The following is a 20,281-nucleotide window of genomic DNA, read 5'->3' on the forward strand; positions in this document are numbered from 1 at the left end:
ACATTTTTCAAAATGAACTCTCATTCCTTTACACAGAATATCATGACCTCTATAAATCTCACATTTAATCAAATAGAATCATTAAGATGGGAATCTTACTTCTCATAACTTATGCAACACGTAAGAATATTCATTTAGTTTATTGGCATCTTGGCAGCCAATATCCCAAGGTTGACTTAATTCCAATATGCCTTGATGAATAATACTGAGAGGTAAATAACCCGGCCCTCACCTCATCAAAAGAACAAATTTCATGTTCATTTTATTTCTTAAAACTATCAATTACAGTATGAGTTGATGAATGTTAACTTTCTCCTTTGGTTACCCAGGTAAATCAATGGCAAGAAATACAAGTAGGAGAGCAGTTTATCTAAAATAGAAATGTGTTTACAATAGATTAAATCTATGGCCAACGTCCCTTGGTAATATTCTACAATATATCATTTGCTTCCTATTGAATGGAAACAAAAAGTATTGCCTGTTCAATTCTTTTAACTTTTGCTGTCTTTCTTACTATTGCAGAAGTTCTTTGATTTAGAAAAGGAGAGTGCCTGTTTTACAAAAGAACAAAAGAACAATTCTTTTCCCAAATTAAACAGAAATAAATATATGGTAACTGATGGAGCAGCTTACATTGGTAAGTGACATAGAATTTGTGTCTGTAAAGTGTCATAGAATTTGAGAGTTGTAAAGGAATTTAAATGGTCTACAAAGTGATTCACATACACTAATTAATTTGAACTCATAATGATTCTCTTAGGTAATTAGTAAAAATGTTTTTTTTTTTCATTTTAACAATAAAAAAATGCCACCTTTGATACTATCAATCAGTCTTTTCTCTTTGTTACTTTTTTCAAGGATTTCATGACATGGCTCCCTCCTGATAACCTTTCTTTGATTATTCCTCAGTTTCTTTTGCTGATCTTTTGCTGATAACACTAACCAACAGTATTATCATCCGGCTTTGTCTGAGTCCCCCTTCTTTTCCCTCTAAATTATTTCACTTGGTAATCTTGTCAACTTCCATAGTTTCAACTATGATCTCCATACAGATGATTCTCAGATCTATTTCCCTAGCCCTAATCTTTTTCCCAACCTCCAGTTTTAAATCTTTGACTATTTGACTAGAAACTCTAATCTCTCACTAAATAGCTCATACATATCTTAAATTCAATATGTCCAAAACTAAACTTATTTCCCCCAAAACCCTCCCCCTTCCTAAATTCTCCATGAATATGAAGAGTAACACCATGCTCATTTACCCAGGTTCATAATCTAGATATCATGCAAAACTCCTAAATCCCTCTTACCTCTCATATCAAACAAGTTAACAAGCCTGTTGTTTTTTCCTTTATTTATATCTTCTTCTCTCCTCGTATACTGCCATCATCACTCTGGTGAAGGCTCTTATCAGATCATTGCTGGACAACTGCAATAGCCTGATGGTTTGATTTCCCCCACCCTCAAGTATTTTTCCACCTTAATCCATCTTCCACTCAGCTGTTAAATTCATGTTACCATCTCACCATTTCCATTCAGTAAACTCCAGGAACTCCCAGTTACCTCCATAATCAAATATAATTTTTTTTTTGGTTTTTAAAGCCCTTCATAATCTGGTCCCTTTGTACTTTCCCAGTCTTCTTCTATCTCTTCCCTCCCAATCCCCATATATACTATAAGCTAATCACACTGGCTTTCTTGTGATTTTTCTTGGATGTGACATTATTACTGACTCCAAGCATTTTCACTGGTTGTCTCTCATGCCTGGAATTCTCTCCCTCTTCATCTCTGCCTCCTGGCTTCCTTTGTTCTTTCTAGTCTTAGCTCAAGACTTGCCTCCTTCAAGAAACCTTTCCTGGCCTTTCTTAATTTTAGTACTTGATTATTTTAACATTATCTTCAGTTTACTCTGTACGTGTTTTGTTTGTACAGAATTGTTGTCTTCCCCCATTAGAGTTTGAACTGCTTGAAAAAGCAGGGACTGTTGCCTTTCTTTGTATTGCCAGTGCTTAGCACAGTTCCTAAAACATAACAAATGGACAATAAATAATAGTTAGCTCGTGTTTATCATTCAGTCAATAAACACCTGACCTCTGTGGAGGAGTCAAAATTCAGGTTACAGGAGATATTTGAGAAGCAGCAGCAGAATATGTTACTATGTCTGCAAATAGACAAGCTCTGAACCAGAGTTTAGAAAAGAGCATCCCTTTTCTTGGAACTTTCCTCCATCCTTGAGAAGGTGGGCATGTCTGATGGCATCAGCATGAATAAAACTATTGGTAAACCTGTTGCTTTCTCCTTTGCAACATCTTTCAAATACAACTTTTTTCTTTTCTGACACTGTCATCACTAGCACAAGCTCTCATCACTTCACACCTATTATTACAGTAGTCTACTTGCCTCTATAATCTCTTCCCACTCCAAGTCATCTCCATTCAGCCACTAAAATAATTTTCCTAAAACAGGTTCAATCATGTCACACTCCACCATTCAGTAAATACTAGTGACAGGCCCCTATAATCAAATACAAAATATTTTCTTTGACATTCAAAACCTTTCATGACTCAACCCTCTCCTACCTTTCCAGTCTTAACTCCCCAACATGCACTCTTCAATGCAGTGACTTTGGACTTCTGGCCCTTCCATGAACAAATGCTCCATTTCTCAGTTCTGGGCATTTTCTCTGTCAATCCTTTATGTATGGGATATTCTCCTTCCTCCACTAATCCTGACCTCCTCTGACTCCTCCAACTATGTGCCTGACAAATAGTAGGCTTAATTGGTTAAATCTTTTGCTCTGAAATCTCTGTAGGATTGCTTTCTCTCCTCGATCTCTCCTTTCTCTGCCTATTTTCTCTTTTTTACCTTTCACCTGTTGTGCTATCAATTCTTTTTAGCTCAATTCCTGGTGTCTTTGTGCTTTCCTCCTCACTGCCAAATCCTCTAAACCTCTCAGCAGTACCAAACTAGTTCTTGCTTGAAACAAGCTAGTAAAGGTGGGATCAAGCCCTATTAGCCAATCCTCCTGAACCTAATTAAAATGCCTTTGATTTAAGCAAGTATGCAGGCATTTTTATATCTATCTCTGATTAATTGATTAAACCAGCATTATATGAAATCATTGCTTTTAACTGGAGGGAAGTTAGGTAGTACAGTGGATGGTAGGGGAAGGGGAAGGGGAAGGGGAAAAGTAAAGGGAAGGGAAAGGGAAAATGGGAAAGAGGAAAAGGGAAAGGGGAAAGGGGAAAAGGAGAAAGGGAAGAGGAAGGAAAAGGGAAAAGGGAAAAAGAGAAGGGAAGATGCATTTCTGAGTTCAAATCTGGTCTCAGATATTTACTAGTTAAGTGATTTTTTCACAAGTCACTTAACCCTGTCTGCCTCAGTTCCATCTGTAAAATGACCTGGAAAAAGAAATGGCAAAATCAATCCATATCTTTACCAAGAAAACCCCAAATGGGGTCATGAAGAATTGGATACAATTGAACAATAACAAAACTTTAAAAGGGAGGAGAAGATAATAATCAATGGACACCCAGCCTTATAGTCAAAAAACTTCAGCTTTAGTCCTGGTCTCTAATTAATTGAGACTCTTGGGAGGATCTTACCCTCCTGCTGAACTTCCCTCACTTTTAAAGTAGAAACTTTCTTCACATCAACTTCATAGGTTCTCGTGAGGATCATGTAAGATTATAGATGTAAAAATATTCAATAGAGCATAAAACAAAAAAAAGATAAATACTAAAACTATATTTTTATGCTTTATCATCCTCTACACCCAACTTTGAGAAGACCAAGAAAACTATTTCCACTCTACTTTGAAATAGCTACCCCAACTGCAAAAAAGATAGTCTAAAAGGCCTAAAGAATATTAGTTTGTTTCAGAGTTGGCAATTTTAAAGTTGTCATTTTTTTTCCAATAGAATAGATGATTCACTATTTCAATATAACTGTGATGAATAATAGAATGCAATCTAACTCCACTGGAAGACAGGAATGCTATTTTATTTTTTCATCTTTGCTTAGTAATCCTATATAGCTTACTTTTATTCATTATTGGCGTCTGACTTTATCTTATTTCTATTTTATTGAGCATTGTGATAGGTATTCAAATGTGAAATGTTATTAGTAAATAACTGCTTAAAATCTCTTTCCTGCCCTTAAACAAGATAAGATTTTCAATCACAAATCTTAATGTTCAGAATTTATAGAATTTTACACTTCCCTTCCCCCCCCCCCAGTCTATGTGGACAGAGAAAAGCAATGCAACATAATGGATAGAAAGCTGGCAAAACCTCAGTTCACATTGCACCTCCAACATATATTGGATCTGTGACCCAGGGTGATCTGTGTTCCATTAATCTCTCAGTCATGCTTTCCTTCACCTCTCTCCCTCTCCCTTCCTCCTTCCCTTTCCACCTTTCTTTCTCCCTTTCTCTCCCTAAGTCAGATTTTAACCATGTGCCAAGTAATAATTTAGGGGTCAGAACAACTCTCTAAAAATATAAATAATCTGCAGGGAAAGTGCTGGCACACATTGATAGAGGGAATTTCTTCACTTGGGAGTTCCTAATATCCTTCTGCCTCTAGTAGACAAGTTTTAGGGAGCAACCAAAGCCACATAAAAGTTAAATGGCTTGACCAAGATTACAGAGCTAATAGAAGAGGCAGGATTCCAATCTAATGCTTCCTGATTTGAAGCTCAATTCTCTAATGACTAAAATACTACTGTCAAAATTTCCATGAATAACTATTTCTAAATTGTGGATTTAAAAGTTTAAAACATAAGGGTAATAATAATAGACCATCCAAATAGAGGGAATTGTAGTATAGTAATCTGATGTAATATAGTAATCTGCTTCATTTTAAACATTTTATATCCTCTAATCATAGTCTTTAAGCTCAATTCTCTAATGACTAAAATGCTACTATCAAAATTTCCATGAATAACTATTTCTAAATTGTGGATTTTAAAAAGTTTAAAACATAAGTATAATAATAATGGGTGCCATCCAAACAGAGAGAAGTGTGGTATAGTAATCTGCTTCATTTTAAACATCTTATAGCCTTTAATCATAGTCATGAAAACCTGAATCACAAGGTCAGGTTGAGTCACTTTACAAGGTGTAACAGGTAGCAAATGAATCTAGGAAATTTCCAAAAAATGAAAAATATTATTCATTTTACAAAAAGACTCATAGAATAAAATTCTTCCTACTGTATCTAAAATATGATTTGAATTCCACATCACTTTTCAGAGACACATCTACTCCATCAAGTTAGCACAGCTGCATTGTGGGAGGACTTAAAGGGTATCAGAAGAAAAAAGGTTGTTGATGTTTTAAATAATTAACAGCTTGGCCCAGAAATGTTTTTTTTTTAAACCTTCAGTCAGGCATTTGCTGGAAAAGGTCATACTTAGAATACTGAGTAAAGCTGCATGGAAAAATCCATTCGAAGCCTTATCACAGAAATACAGCTACACAGAGCTTTCACACCAAGGACATCCTCAAGCCTATGTACCCACTAGTTCTTGAATTCTCCAAAGTATAATTGGGACATGCTATTTGCTGAAGAAGCAGGTGGTGGAAATTATTAGAGATGGCCAACTTGTTTTAGAATTCTGGGATGGGGCATAAAAGCTACCAGCAGGATGCTAGGTTAATCAATGGAATTAAGAAGCCATATCAAGGTCCCATTTTCCATCTTCTCAAGCTAAATTTACTTAAGTCCCCCCTTCCCTTTTTATTCCTTTGGGTAGAGAGATAGGGAGAGCCACAGAAAGAATTGACTGCCTTGTGGTGGTTAAGTGAGGCTAGCAACTGGAGGCTTCAAAATATATTTTAGAAAGGGATTTGCAGCTGGGTGAAATTACATCCCAATTAGAAAACATTGAAGTACTATGTGTTAGTTTGGAAGTTAAATTATATGTTTTGGAGGAACAAAGCAGAAGAAAAGGCAGTACTGTTTGGGAATCTAACTTTATGTCTTGTGAAAACTGTACAGGGCCATAATTCAGAAAGGATTCAATTCAATTCAAGCATTAGAAAAATTTGTAAAGACACACTGAATTCTTTGGATTCTTCAATAAGGTGAAAAAGGAAAGAACCTTATTTTGATCTTACTATGCTTTCTCAGAATGGGAATAAAATTTAATCAGCATTCATATTCCACAAGCAAGGTCATTAATTTGGCATGTATTTAGTGTTTATTATCTGAAAAGCACTATTCTATGGGCTTACCAAGACTCAGAATTTTTTAAATGATCCTTGCTTTTTTGGAGCTTATAATCATCATGGAGTCATGCCACATAGGAAAATATGAACACAATTATACAATAATGATATAAATGTATGATAATATACATTAAATATACTAATGTAATATAGGAATATTGAATAATAAAATTTCAATATTTTAATAATAGTTTAATGAAATTTAATGACAAAAATAAAAATGATAAGAATGGCACAAAATGTTATTCAAGTATAGAGGAAAAAACAATTAAGACTGTAACTGGGTGAGGTTGAATTTTTGAGATTTCATAGAAGTTGGTCTTAGGGTACATTAGCTGTCAATAAACATAAAGATTGGTAGCTAAGAATGGCATTCTAAACTCAGGCAACACCATGAACAAAAGCATACATATACCAAAAAAGAAAGAAAAGAAAATTGAAAAGAAAAGGCCAAATGTAAATAGATAAACGAATAGTCTAGCTATCATGAATATTGTAGTTCCTACTTTTTTCCATGGTGGGGCACTGTGATTTTCTTTATCCAAAACAGGGTGACATTGAAGTATGTGTTAACAGTAATTCTGCCTACAAGAAAATAATTTCAGCCTTCCCAAAAATACATATAAGCAATATCAAGGCAGCAAAGAATATTTAGGGCTATTTATCTATGATTTCAGTAGGGGATATTGCCCCATTACCAGTCTCCTTGCTCTTTCTTTAAATCTTGAATTCTAACCCCAAAGTTCAGTGCCTTATCATATCAAAATGTAATAGAGAACTTTAGTGTTCATCTAGTCTAACCCCCTCATTTTCTCAAAGAAGAAACTGAGCCCCAGGTAGTTTTAAGTGACTTACCTGCATGCAGTCATATAGACAAAAAGCAGTGCAGGATTTGAACACCCAAGATCACTCTCTAACATCAAATTCCATCTTGTTTCCACTGTTTTCATACTCAGACTCATTCTGTGGCTATTAGTATTATATATTATTATTATATTATATTATATATATTAGTATTATATATTAAATCAAACTCAATAATGACATTTTGCAAAATAAGGCACTCTGGATCTCTATAGGCCCTAAATTCTAGATTTATATATGCATGCCTCTCCTAGCTCTGATCTATATGAGAGTACGTGTGTGTGTGTGTGTGTGTGTGTGTGTGTGTGTGTGTGTGTGTGTGTGTGTGTGTGTTGGAAGAGAAACAAATAAGGAGAAAAGAAAGAAAAGGAAAAAGAAAAAAAGGGAGAGAGGAAAAGGGAAAGAGAGCTACAGAGAGAGTAACAAAAATATATTCCCAGTCTGCGCAGGGGCCAGAGCCTCTAGACTGGGGGACCTCTTAGAGATAGTGATAAAACTGGGTAGAATGTTTTAGATATGTAGTGCTAGTTGTGTCTGAGAGCAGTCATTTTATTCCAGATTACTACATTGTCCCAGTTCCCATGTTCATGATTTAAATTGTGTAAGAAAAGTAGAATCCAAGAAACTTCATGTCATAGAGAATATGAGCTTAAAAACATTCCATGGGCAATTCCTGGAATACAGCAGATCTCAAAGTGTTACACATGAACACTCTGAAAAGTTACACATGAAAAAGCATGGCAAAAACACCTTTAGACTACAACAACCACATTTCTAGCCATATGGTCTGAGAAACTGCTTTCACATCAACGGATGTATATTGGATTGTTTTGTCTCACAGCTGAATGCCATTGACCACTTTTGTATCACTAGCAGTTTTCTGCTGCTGATACTTGTAATACTCTAATTAATTATCACTCTAGAATTTACAAATATCCTTCCTTCCTTCTCCTATACTTTGCAAGGTTCTGAATACCTTCAATTCTTGTCTGTTGCTATTATAAATTTAATTAGCCTAGTCTACACAATGCACAAAACCATACAGCTTCTCACCTGTAATAATTTGCCGCAATAACAATATTAATAACTAGAAGTAAATCATCAACAACATGAAAGAATCTCTGATTTTTTTTTAATAGACCTTCCATCATTGAACAGAGAAAGGTTATTAGCTGACAAGAACACACTTAAGGTGATTCCACCAATAACCAATATTTTTATCCATTTGGTTTTACAGACTGCTAATAGATATGGAAAAGAACATTTCATTGTGTATCATTTATATTCTACTTCTGAGAACAAGGATAATATTTTAATAAGAAAACAGCATAGTCAAAGGAAATGGTACTTCTTGGCAATATCTAATAAGAGAAAGAGAAAAACAATTAGATGAGTTGAAAGGCAAAGGAAATAATGGGCATCAATAGTCTTTTTTTAGTCCCCTTTACTTGTCTTCTGGACCGTGTCAAAAATACATTCAAAGTGCCCCAGAATAAAAAATACTAAACAATAGCCTTGAATGAATATTACTCTGCTTATTGTACCTACAGTATATAGCATATTCCAAGATTGGAAAATGACCTGGAACAGTTAAGTCATGTGTCAGCCATGGATAGGATTTGTGGAATATTTTAAAGATTTTTAATTTTTGCTATTTGCCAACTTTGAATATCCAAGCATTAGGGCTCTTTTACTACTCCCAAGTTATGTATGTAATGAACATCTGTGAGAAGGGGCAAAGTCCTTATATCTTAGAATTACAAGTAAAGAGATTTACAGATTCCACCTCAAGTCAAGAGAAAAGTAAGCATTTTAACATTGAAGTTAGCTACTTCTCTCTTAGCCATTCATAATTTCAGGACCTTCAAGTTATAAATTCTGAAGAATAAAACTGTTAAGAACACCATAATCTATGGGAGAATCAGCTTATTCTGCATTACAAAAGTGAGTATCGGGAACTTCCATCTTTGGACTGCTGCTTTCTCTGTGGATTTTCTTTCTAGTTCTTGGTACATACATTAGAAAAATCATCAGTGATCTGATCCTCTAATCCTACCAAAACATAATATCAACAGAAATGCTAAGAGGCAAAGTCAATATTATTGCTCCTATACTTTGTCATAAAACTAATTGCCAGATGGTTATATTTTCAAATTTCTTCTCAATAAATTGGTCTTCAGGTAAATGTATACATAAATAGCCTCATTTTTCTTGTCTGACCACAGACAACACAATACCACACATTTAGAAAACATTTGTTACTAAATGACAGATAACCCAATGAATGCCTACCTACGCCCATCCTGCCAATTTGCTTTCCTTATCAAAACCAAAAAATATATCTATATGAAGCCACTAACAGTTAGAAAAAGTGTGCTTAAAAATGTTTGCAAGAAAATAAAAACATTTTGATAACATGAAATTTGTTTTGTTTATGAGTGGATGCTCTTCATGATGATGCTTAATGCAATGGCCCTGATTTCGTAAGTTCTAAGTATGAATAACTTCAGAGACTGGAGATAGTTAGCTTGGAGAAGAGAAAATAGGATAGGGAAACATGATTGATATCTTCCAATATTAGAAGGGCTTTCATATAAAAGAGATTCAGTTTATTCTATGAGGCACCACAGAGCAATAAGTAGGATTTATAGGAAAATAGATTTTGGCTCAATATAAAGAGGCATTTTCTAACAATCCTAGAATGGATCAATCTGTGAGATAGTAAGATCCCCATCATTTAAAATGGTGAAGCAGAGACTGGCTGGCTATCCAGGATGTCATAGAAGGATATCATAAGAAGGGGATTTCTAATCCCAGTTCTGCTATTAATTAGCTTATGATCTTGAATAAGTCTTTCAATTTTTCTGAACTCTGGTTTTTTCATTTATAAAACAAAGGATTTGAACTTAATGATCTCTAAACTCATACTATAAGTCTGAGGTTTATTATATTACATAGAATGTAACTGGATGGTCTTCAAGGTCCTCTCTATCTAAAATTATATACTTCTAGTTATGGAGACTTAGGATGCAGCCTAATAATAATGATAATAGCTCACAAGTGTGTGTGTGTGTGTGTGTGTGTGTGTGTGTGTGTGTGTGTGTGTATAGAGAGACAAAGACAGAGACAGACAGAGACAGCACATTGAGAATTATATTATCTCATTTGATATTCAAAACAATTTTGTTGAGATAAGTGGTTCTATTATCCCCATTTTTCTAATGAAGAAAGTTGTGAGTTACTCAGAATCACCATGGATCACCATTGTTCATGGATTGAGGGCTAAAAGACTTTAGATATCAGAGATTACCTATTCCTGTCCTCCCATTTTAGATGGAGAAACTGAAGTTAAATGACTTCTTCAGGATCACATAGATAATAAATATTTCAAGCAAGTAGAATCCAAGATGGCCAAGAGCAGAAAATCTCTTCTCCAGACTCCAAGAGGGTGTTGGGCTAAAATTATATGAATCGATCATCTTTAAAGATGTCTAGTATAGAGGTACAATTATAAGGAGTTCAGAACAACTACTTCTATCTCTGATTGTCCTCAAGAGGGATAAAAGCCCTTAGCTTATACTTGGTACGTGGGACCATTCCATAAAAAAAAAATTGAATGCAGAAAAGGCTCTCATGAATAGTTAGTAACTTCCATTATTAAAGAATAGAATAAAAATAAATTCAATAAATTATACAAATTAGAATATGGGGGGGGTGTAAAGGAATAAATAGACTTCAGCTGTAAATGAAGTAAAATCTCAGCTTAAAGTAGGAAAGGATGAGTTTACCAAAGAAAAGTCTGCTCTCATCAGCTGTTAAGAGTACAGGACCTAGCCTTCTCTCCACCCACCCACCCCCACCCCCGCATTAGGTCATCCCCATCCAGGTATCTCCCCCATTATGTCACTGTTCTTGTTACCCTATAAAAGAATCTTGTATCTGACATTCAGGGCTGGATTCTTGGAGACGATAGTCTCATTCAGCCCTGGGACCAAATCATGGATCCATTTGATCCCAGTAAATCTCTCCATTAAATAAATTACTAAATATTCTCTTAAAAAAAAAAAAGAGGCAAGGGAGAGACTAGCTTCACTACATTTCCATTTTTCCAGTATGCAAAGTATGCATTCACCTCTTTATTTGGTTGTCTCAAGGTCTTTCTCAAAGTACCTATATCAAACTAACTGAAGTAAATCTCTTATTTACTCACACAGTATCCTAGATCAGAATTTTCTCATCCAATCAAGATTCCCTTTACATACAAATAGCACAAGTTGCAAGGCTATCTCTGGGGAGGGGGGGAAGCATGTCATGGTTGGGTAAAAATAGGATTACATCTCACAAGATAGATTCCAGGGTCTTGAAATCAGACACTGTTTTTTAGCAACTGTCTGGTCTCTTTTAACAACAAGATGCCTCAGAGAAGTCTGCCATCTCTATCAACTGGTACCACCTACTAACCAAAAAGGGTTGCAAAAACATACTTAAACTGACTGATATACGGGAGGAACAGAGATGACTAATCTGGATGAATTTTATTTTTAATGAAAATATTTTTGTCTTCTAAACTACAATTAAATTACCGTGTGTGTGTGTGTGTGTGTGTGTGTGTGTGTGTGTGTGTGTATTCTGTTTTAAAAAGGTTTGGAGCTGTCATAGATGAAACAAATAAAGTTTACAATAAAAAAGTATTTCATAATGGTTTTTGTCAAATGTGGGGAAAAGAGAAAAGAGACGCCATATACTGAGCTGCCCTGTCCTGTCCATTTTTAAATAAACAGAAAGATGAACCAGCAAAAAAATCCATCATTTGAAGGCCAAGTCCTTGTTCTCCTTCTAGGCTCCAGACATGAAAAGGAAGGTATTGGAGTATGGAACCCTGAGCTTCCAAGAAGATCACCTACTCACACCTTCACAATGAGGCTAAATAGCTGCTACAGATGAATTTGTACTATCTCCACAATCAATTCTAGCCTTAAAAAAAGTCATTTTCTTGAGTTCTACTCAGGTGATCAGGACTTAATGAATAGTTTCCAGGGCAGAAAAATTCTGACCCTGATGTCAGAAAGATGGTTTATATCTCTGGGTAAAGAGAGACATAAAAATGTATCTAGTAAGGATCAGACTTTTTTCCACTCTGGACAATGCCTTACATTTATATGTCTACATATAGAGTAATGTCTCATCTCTTTGAGAAGGTATTAATTGTTCACAGGAATTTAAAGTTTATTCCTATATATTTTAGATGTTGCTGTATTTAGTGCATCTTGTGAATGTCAATAAGAAATAACATTTACAAAAAGAACAGCAGATGACTTGTTTTGAGTTTCAAGTTGAGCAAAGCTGATGAGAAAATGCCAAAATAATATGCTAATATTAATATGCCATATGTAAAGGCTTTTGGAATATTTTTTTCTTCTCCTAGATCTGTCAATGCAATGTCACTGTTCACATTTATTTTGGGGGAAAATGAATAGTATTATTTTTTATTGTATTTGCAATAGGACATACTGAAAGTGATTTTTTTTTTACCATGAAGCCCTTTCTCTCTTTGTTTGCAGGGAATTTTGATTGGGTAGGAAATGATTTTACCCAGAATGCTGGCACAGGCCTTGTTATCAACCAAGCAGATGTGGAAAACAGCACAAGCATCATCAGGCAACTTAAAGGGGTGTTTGAAAGGGACTGGTATTCACCGTATGCCAAAAATTTACAACCAACTAAACAACCAAATTGCTCCAGCCACAAACTTAACAAATTGACAACAAACAAGACTGCTGTAGCATACAATACAAGTGAGAATGACCCCTTGAGTGTACAACATGAATGAAGACACCTGACAGGATGGACAGATTAACATTTCATATCTACTAATAAAAAACTAGGGGAGATGAGGAAGCCAAAAAAAGTTTTTTAAGGAAAAAGCACACATCAAAAATGTTCTCTAAACTGCATACAATAATATCTATATAACTATATTATAGCTCTATATACTACGATTTAAGACTTTTATATTTGTTACTTCTGACAATGAATGTTGTTTCTGCTTAGAGGTTAGTTTTCAAGTTTTACATTTGAATTTAAAGATTTCACTTCTCTTCCTGTTTCCTTGCCTGATTATCACCACAAGATCTGAGGAGAAATGAAGGTGAGCTCTGTGATGACTCTTCGAGATCTGTTGACTTACACAGGATGGGGGTATTTCACCTTGGAAAGGATACCAGTAGGATCACATAAATCACTCTCTGTACCTGTTCTACCATACCAACATCCAAGCATTATTGGCTTATGTTTATATACCATCCTCCAAAAAATATACAAAACAATACCATTTGGTTTTCTCACTCAGTTCCTTCCAGTAGTGTAGGTTTTATATTCTCTTCACCCCTTATAAAATTTTCGTGTTCTATAGATAGATTTCTTCTAAATTCTATTATGTTCATTCTCTACAACATTAATTTTGAGTGTGGTATCTTTTGCAAATGCCTTATTCCTCTGAATGACTGTACAAAGGAAATGGAAGTCTTCAATTTTCACTTTTCAACTGTGCTTTTTTTACTAAATTGGTATTTTTGAACTGCAACCTTCAATACATTGAATATTTTTGCATGTTCCAAAAGTCAGGTGGATTCCCAATTTGGAAAAAAACCAAAACAAAACAAAACAAAACAATTAATCACTACTAGTTCCCAATGTTAGGTAAAGCCAGATTTGGTTTGAGACTGTTTGAGTTTGGACTGGGGAAGGGAGAAGGAGATATTTATTGTACATTTTTAAAGCATCTGGTATTATGGAAGAAAGACCTTTGTGGAACAATTATTTTAGTTTGCTTAGAATCATTAAGATGCTTTTGAGAATAAGTCAGCAAAAGTTTGTAGCATTTTTCCTCTCTAGTCATTTAAGATACCAAATGCTTTTCAGAGAAATGCAATTTTAAAACTATGCTTTCCATATTTTACTAATCAGCATAGGGATGCTGATTAGGCTTGTTGTTCTATAATCTCGTTGTGTGTCATTTTATAAATATACAATATAGACCCATAAATATATTAATAGAGGCTGTTGTCACATGAGAGAGGCATGGTCTAGTCCAAGCACATAGTTGGCAGCCAGGACAAAAGAGTCCCAGATCTCCTCCTGACTCCTTCTATAGCTAGAGACAAGATACATCACCCCTTTGCCTCCAGTTTCTATTGGTAACGTAGGGACAGTAATACCCACCTACCTCACAGAGATGCTGTGAGGGTTAGGAACTATTTACAGTGTTTTGAAATCAAAAGAGCCTATATAAATGCTAAGCATTATTACATATAATCTTCTTTCTTGGGATCACCTTGGTAATATCCTAATATAATAATTATAAAGTTCTTCCTGAAGAACTCGTGGAGGAACAAACCATGTCTTCAAAGCTGCAGATTTGGATGAAAAATCTCATGGAGACGTAAAAACCCTAACAGAAGTTTGAATTATCAAGAATGCTGGGAAAGCATTTGAGTAGAACATTTTGGCATGTCATTTTGTCTCAATGTGTAGTAATATCAACATGGAACACTGTGCTAGTCATCTTTGAAAACAATAAACCAATTTGTTTTCAGAATAAGAGAAAGCATTCTCACCAACCACAATGCTTCTTTTTCAACTACTTGGTTCTTACCATGCCAGAAGAAACAGAGATGTATATACATCCATTTTATCAGCTGGATCCTGGTCCTAAAGAATGACTGATGATTTGTCTCACTACTGTAAAACTTTCTGATTGTTTTAAAATAATGTTTGGTTGGATGTGTCAACCAGTTTGAAAATGGTGCACGTGCTAGAATTGTATTTTTTCAAAGACTACTGTACTTTTATGAAAGAATTTGATTTTTTTTTAAGGTCTGTGGGTTTTAATGACATTCTTTATCATTAATGGCCAGTCTATCCAGCTTGAATATTTAACACAGATTCCATTTATTGTAGGGTGCTACATGGAGAGCTTTGATATAATGCAGGGATCAATAACCATTCCATTAAAGTCCAGTAAGGTTTGATAAGTTAGCTTACATAAAAATACAAAGGGAAAAAAAATCTAAGAGTACCCTTGAACTAAATAGAGAGAGCCTGAGTTTAGATCTGCAAAGGACAGTTCTAAAGGGAGAAGGGAGCAGCTGGTTCCACTGGGACAGCACTGTTTTAGTTCTAGAGAGAGAGGTGAGAAACACCACACAAGCTCTCTTGGAATAGCTACAGTGAAGAGATATGGTTGAAGTAACAGAGGGGTGGATGAGGGAGGAGAGGAGGGAGTACAGATACCCTTTGCACATGTGAAGAGAGATATTGTACTGGCTGGGAACTGCAACTTACCTCCCTACCCTGACCAGGTAGAATCATCACATCCTAGATTGTGTCCAGAATCTACTTTTGCCCTTGTAACAATAGCAATATTTCCACCCTAATGGTCCCATGATATATAGTGCAGGGACTTTCTAATCTGAACATATTTGGCAATGGGAGGTTGGTGAAGAAGACAACATTTACATCATTCAGCTTCTTAGAAGATTGTGCCTGGGCAATGATATGCAGAAAATTACTATGCAGAAAACATTGTTTTCTGTAGTATTTTCATTTGCTTTTCTATATGGGAGGCATGGGGCATGGGTCCCACTACTTCTGTGCGAAATGGCTTATTATTTCCTTTTTGGCTTTGAAGATCCTACTTCCCATCAGAAGAAGGCTAGAGGAGATTGTTTTATTCCCTAAGTGTAATCTCAAATTCTACAAGAATCATCAAGAAGGCACCTTTTTTTCCTAATAAGAGTAGTTTGGTTGACTTCAGAGATGATTCTCCCAAGAAAAGCAAAATGAAAGATGGTTATTAATTGGGAATATATGAAAGACTTGTGTGCTGCAAATATTGACTAGTGCCTTATTCATCCTCAAGCATTGAGTTCAAATAATGATTAATTATACATAGGTAATCATTCAGTTCAATTTGATATCACTTGTTGAGAAAAAAAGAAGAAAAAAAAGATTGAGGGACTTTCTATTTTAGCCTTGCAGATAAATACTCCAACGTTTACAAGCCCTCTAACTCTTTCAACCAGCCTATCTTTCTTCTAAGTCATACCCCTGTATTATACAATCAAATTCAATGACCTGTTTTGTTTTTTTGTTGTTGATGTTCCCATTGTCATGCCATGCACTGCAATTGGGCCTTGAAACAAGCATTTAAAAGGTTAATTTAATCATAAATCAGTGGTTCAAAGACTCTGATAGAATATGTATACTCATTTTCTGCTATTGTTCATGAATCATAGAATCTTAAGGGTTAGTAAGGACTTCAAAAAATCTAACCCCTATTTGAAGCATGAATCCTCTCTTTGACATCCTTGATAAGTGGACACCTCCAGTGAAGTGGACCTTAGGACTCCATGACTTGGTGTGGTGCTCATCCCTGAATGTGATGAAATAAATACATATTAAAAATTTCTACCAAGACACCTCTGTCTTTCAAGAAAAACATACAATGATGTTTTGTGGAATTCTGGGGTTCAGTGGGTCATAGAAAATACATGTTAACAGACATCAAAAGAGACTAAGAATCTCTAAATATGCAACTTTGAGAACTAAGAAAATACTCCCAGTTATATAACACTCCCCCATCTTAAAGCTCATGGAGCATTTTCCAACAAGGCTGTATTTATATGTATCTCATTTTCATTTTGGTTTGGACTGAGATAGGTTCAAACATTTTGTTTGTTCTTACCCTTTTAACTTTTTTCTTAAATGCAATTACTGAGGGTTTTGTTGTTGGTTTTTTTTTTTTTTAAGTGCATCACTGAGCCCTAGAAATTGAATGATACTCTTTGCCTATCACTTGTGGCTATAGTTCAGTAATTCATTTGGGACATCAGACTATGATCTGATTGTTTTGCTCTAAGAATACTTAGTAGAATACAAGATGCAGAAAACATCAGAATGCAAAAATTGCTAAGCAGGGTCAAACCTACAGTATATCCTGCCCAATAATTCTGCATTAGAATTTACGTTTACAGGGTTATCTGGTTTTTTTTTTTTTCAATCTGTACATGTGATTTAATCAAAGCTTGTGACGCCCCAGTATGGAAACTCTTTCCATTAGTGCAGTTCAGTAAATCATCTATTACTTAGTCATTGAATCTTAGAGAATAAAATGGTGGGAATGAGAGGTTAAATGACAATCCACAGTCACACAGACAGCATGTCAGAAGTAGAATTTGAATCCAAATGTACTATATCACACTCCCTCTCTTCCTAAATTTGCCAGTCTGAAATTCATTCCAGTATTTTTGAAGCTTCTGGAACGCTGTTTGAACTCTAAACCAGAACCATCTTCCTCTGAAAAATGAGATGCTTGTTGTTGGTTGTTCAAACATAAGTCCCCTAAAAAGAATTTTGCGTATTCTTAATAAATATTTCACTCACTTTATACCCTTTATTCCTAATGTCAGCCTTTTAGAGAAGATGTACTTTATCTTCAACCTTCTGGGAAGCAAAATTAATCTGACTTCCCTTTAACTAAAGACAGGCTAAATACATTTTTTCTATTCTTTTCCCCCATGCAATATAATTTTGCTTCTTTTCCTAAATAGGAACTATTACTCTTTTCCTGCTCTATTTTGATAACCAAATTGCTGTTTGCCACTTCTGGTTTATTCATTTAAAATTGCTGAAAGGCTTAAATAAACGTTGGACTCAGATGGAGCTTGCAGCCTGGCATTCCCATTTGGGAAAATTCATATCTTCAGCAGAATTGCAATCATAGTTTTATGTAATAGCCAGCCAGCCAGTCTATGTAGCATAGTTTCTTGGACCCTTAAAAACTGTGTTTCCTTCACTTTATGTGGACCATGAACAATACTGCAGGTCCAGAATTCTTCAAGATGAATCCTGTTACATAAGTAATTTTAGATACCTATCTGAAAAAAAAGTATGAGTTTTGATAAGCTGGATAAGTGTTTGCTTTTGCTATGTTAACAACTTTCTATTCTGTTATAAATATCTTGAATTTGTAAATGCATCTTTATTATACCGATGAAATAAAGTTGTATCTCAGTCTATGTAGGGACACAAAAGTAACCCTTGAATTCATATACGAGTTGGTAAAATAAAGGCTGGGGTTGGGAGATAGTTATAAATCTTCTCAATTCTTTCATACAACTGAGCACTAAACTTTGTAGAATAAAGTATCAAAATGAAGGCTTTTTCATATTGTAACATGAGGCATGTCTTCTTTTTCATCATATCTTGGTCTCAGAAACCAGATTAGATGTCAATTACCATCTTATCTCATAAGTGACTGAAAAGAATAAGGTCAATGCTGATCCATTGGGATTATGGTCTCACTGTTTTGTAAATTAGCCCAAGAAACTGTCTTTGTAATATTACTCTTATCTCTATAAAAATATTTGTTTTTAACAATGTGTTGGTTGTAAATGAACGAGTGATCTTTTTCATCTGGAAAAATGACCGGGGTCCCTATATATGCTCTTTTAATTCCTTACAAATGAAAAAGGAAATAATCCATGTAAAGTCTAATTTATTATCCTTCCATGAGCAGCCATTAGATAGTCAATCTTTTCTTGCATAGGCATTAAGCAGAATAAGGGGGAGAGTAATGTTTTTTGTTCTACTGAACGGCTATACTCATGGGATGGCAGGGTGGAAAATCCATTTTCAGGCATGTCTTAGTCTTTCACCAGAGTCTATTTACAGAGATGTAAAGCTACATTTCCTTTCTGTAGCTACCTCTGTCTTCTGAAATACTCAAAATGTCTCCTTGAAATGAATTATTCAAACAAATGTGTTTATTAAGTACCTGCTATGGAGAGGGTAGTGAAGCCAATTGGTATAGAGGATAGCAAATGAGTCAGGAAAACTCTGGTTTATGTCCTTTATATATTAGCCATCTGACTATTAAAAAATAACTTCTCAGGTAACTCCCCAAGAACATCAATTATAGTAAAAGGAATACACATAGGAAATTCCCCAACCTCAGCACCAAGAACATACATAAACTCTGTTAGATTTTCTCAAAGATGAAAAAATGATATAGTCCATACATGGTAGAGATGTTAGATATGAGCACAAATAATTGCAATAATGACTTCACATGTATGATTGATATTACATTGCTTTCCTTCACAAGAAATAGATGGGGGGATAGGAGGAAGGGAGAAAATTTGGAACTCAGTTTTTAAAAATTTACATGTACTTGGGAAATATTTAACAAAATAAATATATATTTAGAAAACAAATAATTGCAACACTATTTAGAATGAAAATACATAGGAAAGAAAGGAATGAGAAACTGGGAGAGGAAGAAATCATGCAAACCTTTCAACAAAGGATTGCATCTGAACTGGACCTTGAAGGAAAAGAAAATCAACCATCAAAATTACTTTCTTTTCAAGTCCATTATTTTCCACCAGAGCCCCTCAATCTATGGTTATATGTGTTTGGTGTCCATTTGTAGACTTGTCCAATGCCTTCTTATCTCACAATAATAAATTTACATTCTTTGACTTGATAAATAAAAGCCCAGAATTTGTTTAGACAGATTTGTCCTCCTTTGTTAGAAGTGGAATCTTATATCTAATAGAATAAAGATTTAAATATGTAATAAATACTATTTGACTGATAGTACATTTAGCAAAAGAGGACTGTAAGGAGAAATCTGAATTGAGTTGACTATCCCACAAGTTGAAGTTTCAAAAGGGAAAAAAATATCAGAAGAGAACATTTTCTGTTCCACTGGTAATATTTGAGATCAGTGACAGAATTATAAGAATATTTTTATTCATATCTTATTCAACAAACAATTCAGTAAAGAGAAAAACACGTGAACATAGTTAAATTTTAAGTGTAGTAGAATAAGCATTTTGTTATAGATGCAAAGAACCATGCAGAGAAAAGAATGGTTTCTTTTTCAAGGTGGATAATTACCATTAAACCTATCCTCCTAAAGCTAAGAAAACTTCTAAAATATTATACTGCTGCTGTATCATCTGCTTAAATTTTCAAATTCTGAAGAATAAATTATCATGTTAAATTCTGCCTTTCTGAGCCATAAAAACATATATTGCAAGCCAGGGTTCAGGAAAATAAAAGACATTGACTTAAAAAATATTTTTAGATACTGAAAGGAATGATCAGCAAGAAATGTG

At 34.7% G+C, this 20,281-nt stretch overlaps 1 long non-coding RNA gene across 1 annotated transcript; it reads left to right on the forward strand.

The window, feature by feature from the left end:
• The first annotated feature begins 528 nt into the window (after positions 1 to 528).
• Positions 529 to 18,538, forward strand: LOC127559597 (uncharacterized). Its single transcript, XR_007953169.1, has 2 exons — positions 529 to 637; positions 12,659 to 18,538. It is a non-coding gene; the product is annotated as an uncharacterized LOC127559597 (long non-coding RNA).
• Positions 18,539 to 20,281: the final 1,743 nt, after the last annotated feature.

The sequence above is a fragment of the Antechinus flavipes genome, chromosome 4 (genome assembly GCF_016432865.1).
Source record: "Antechinus flavipes isolate AdamAnt ecotype Samford, QLD, Australia chromosome 4, AdamAnt_v2, whole genome shotgun sequence".
NCBI lineage: Eukaryota > Metazoa > Chordata > Mammalia > Dasyuromorphia > Dasyuridae > Antechinus > Antechinus flavipes.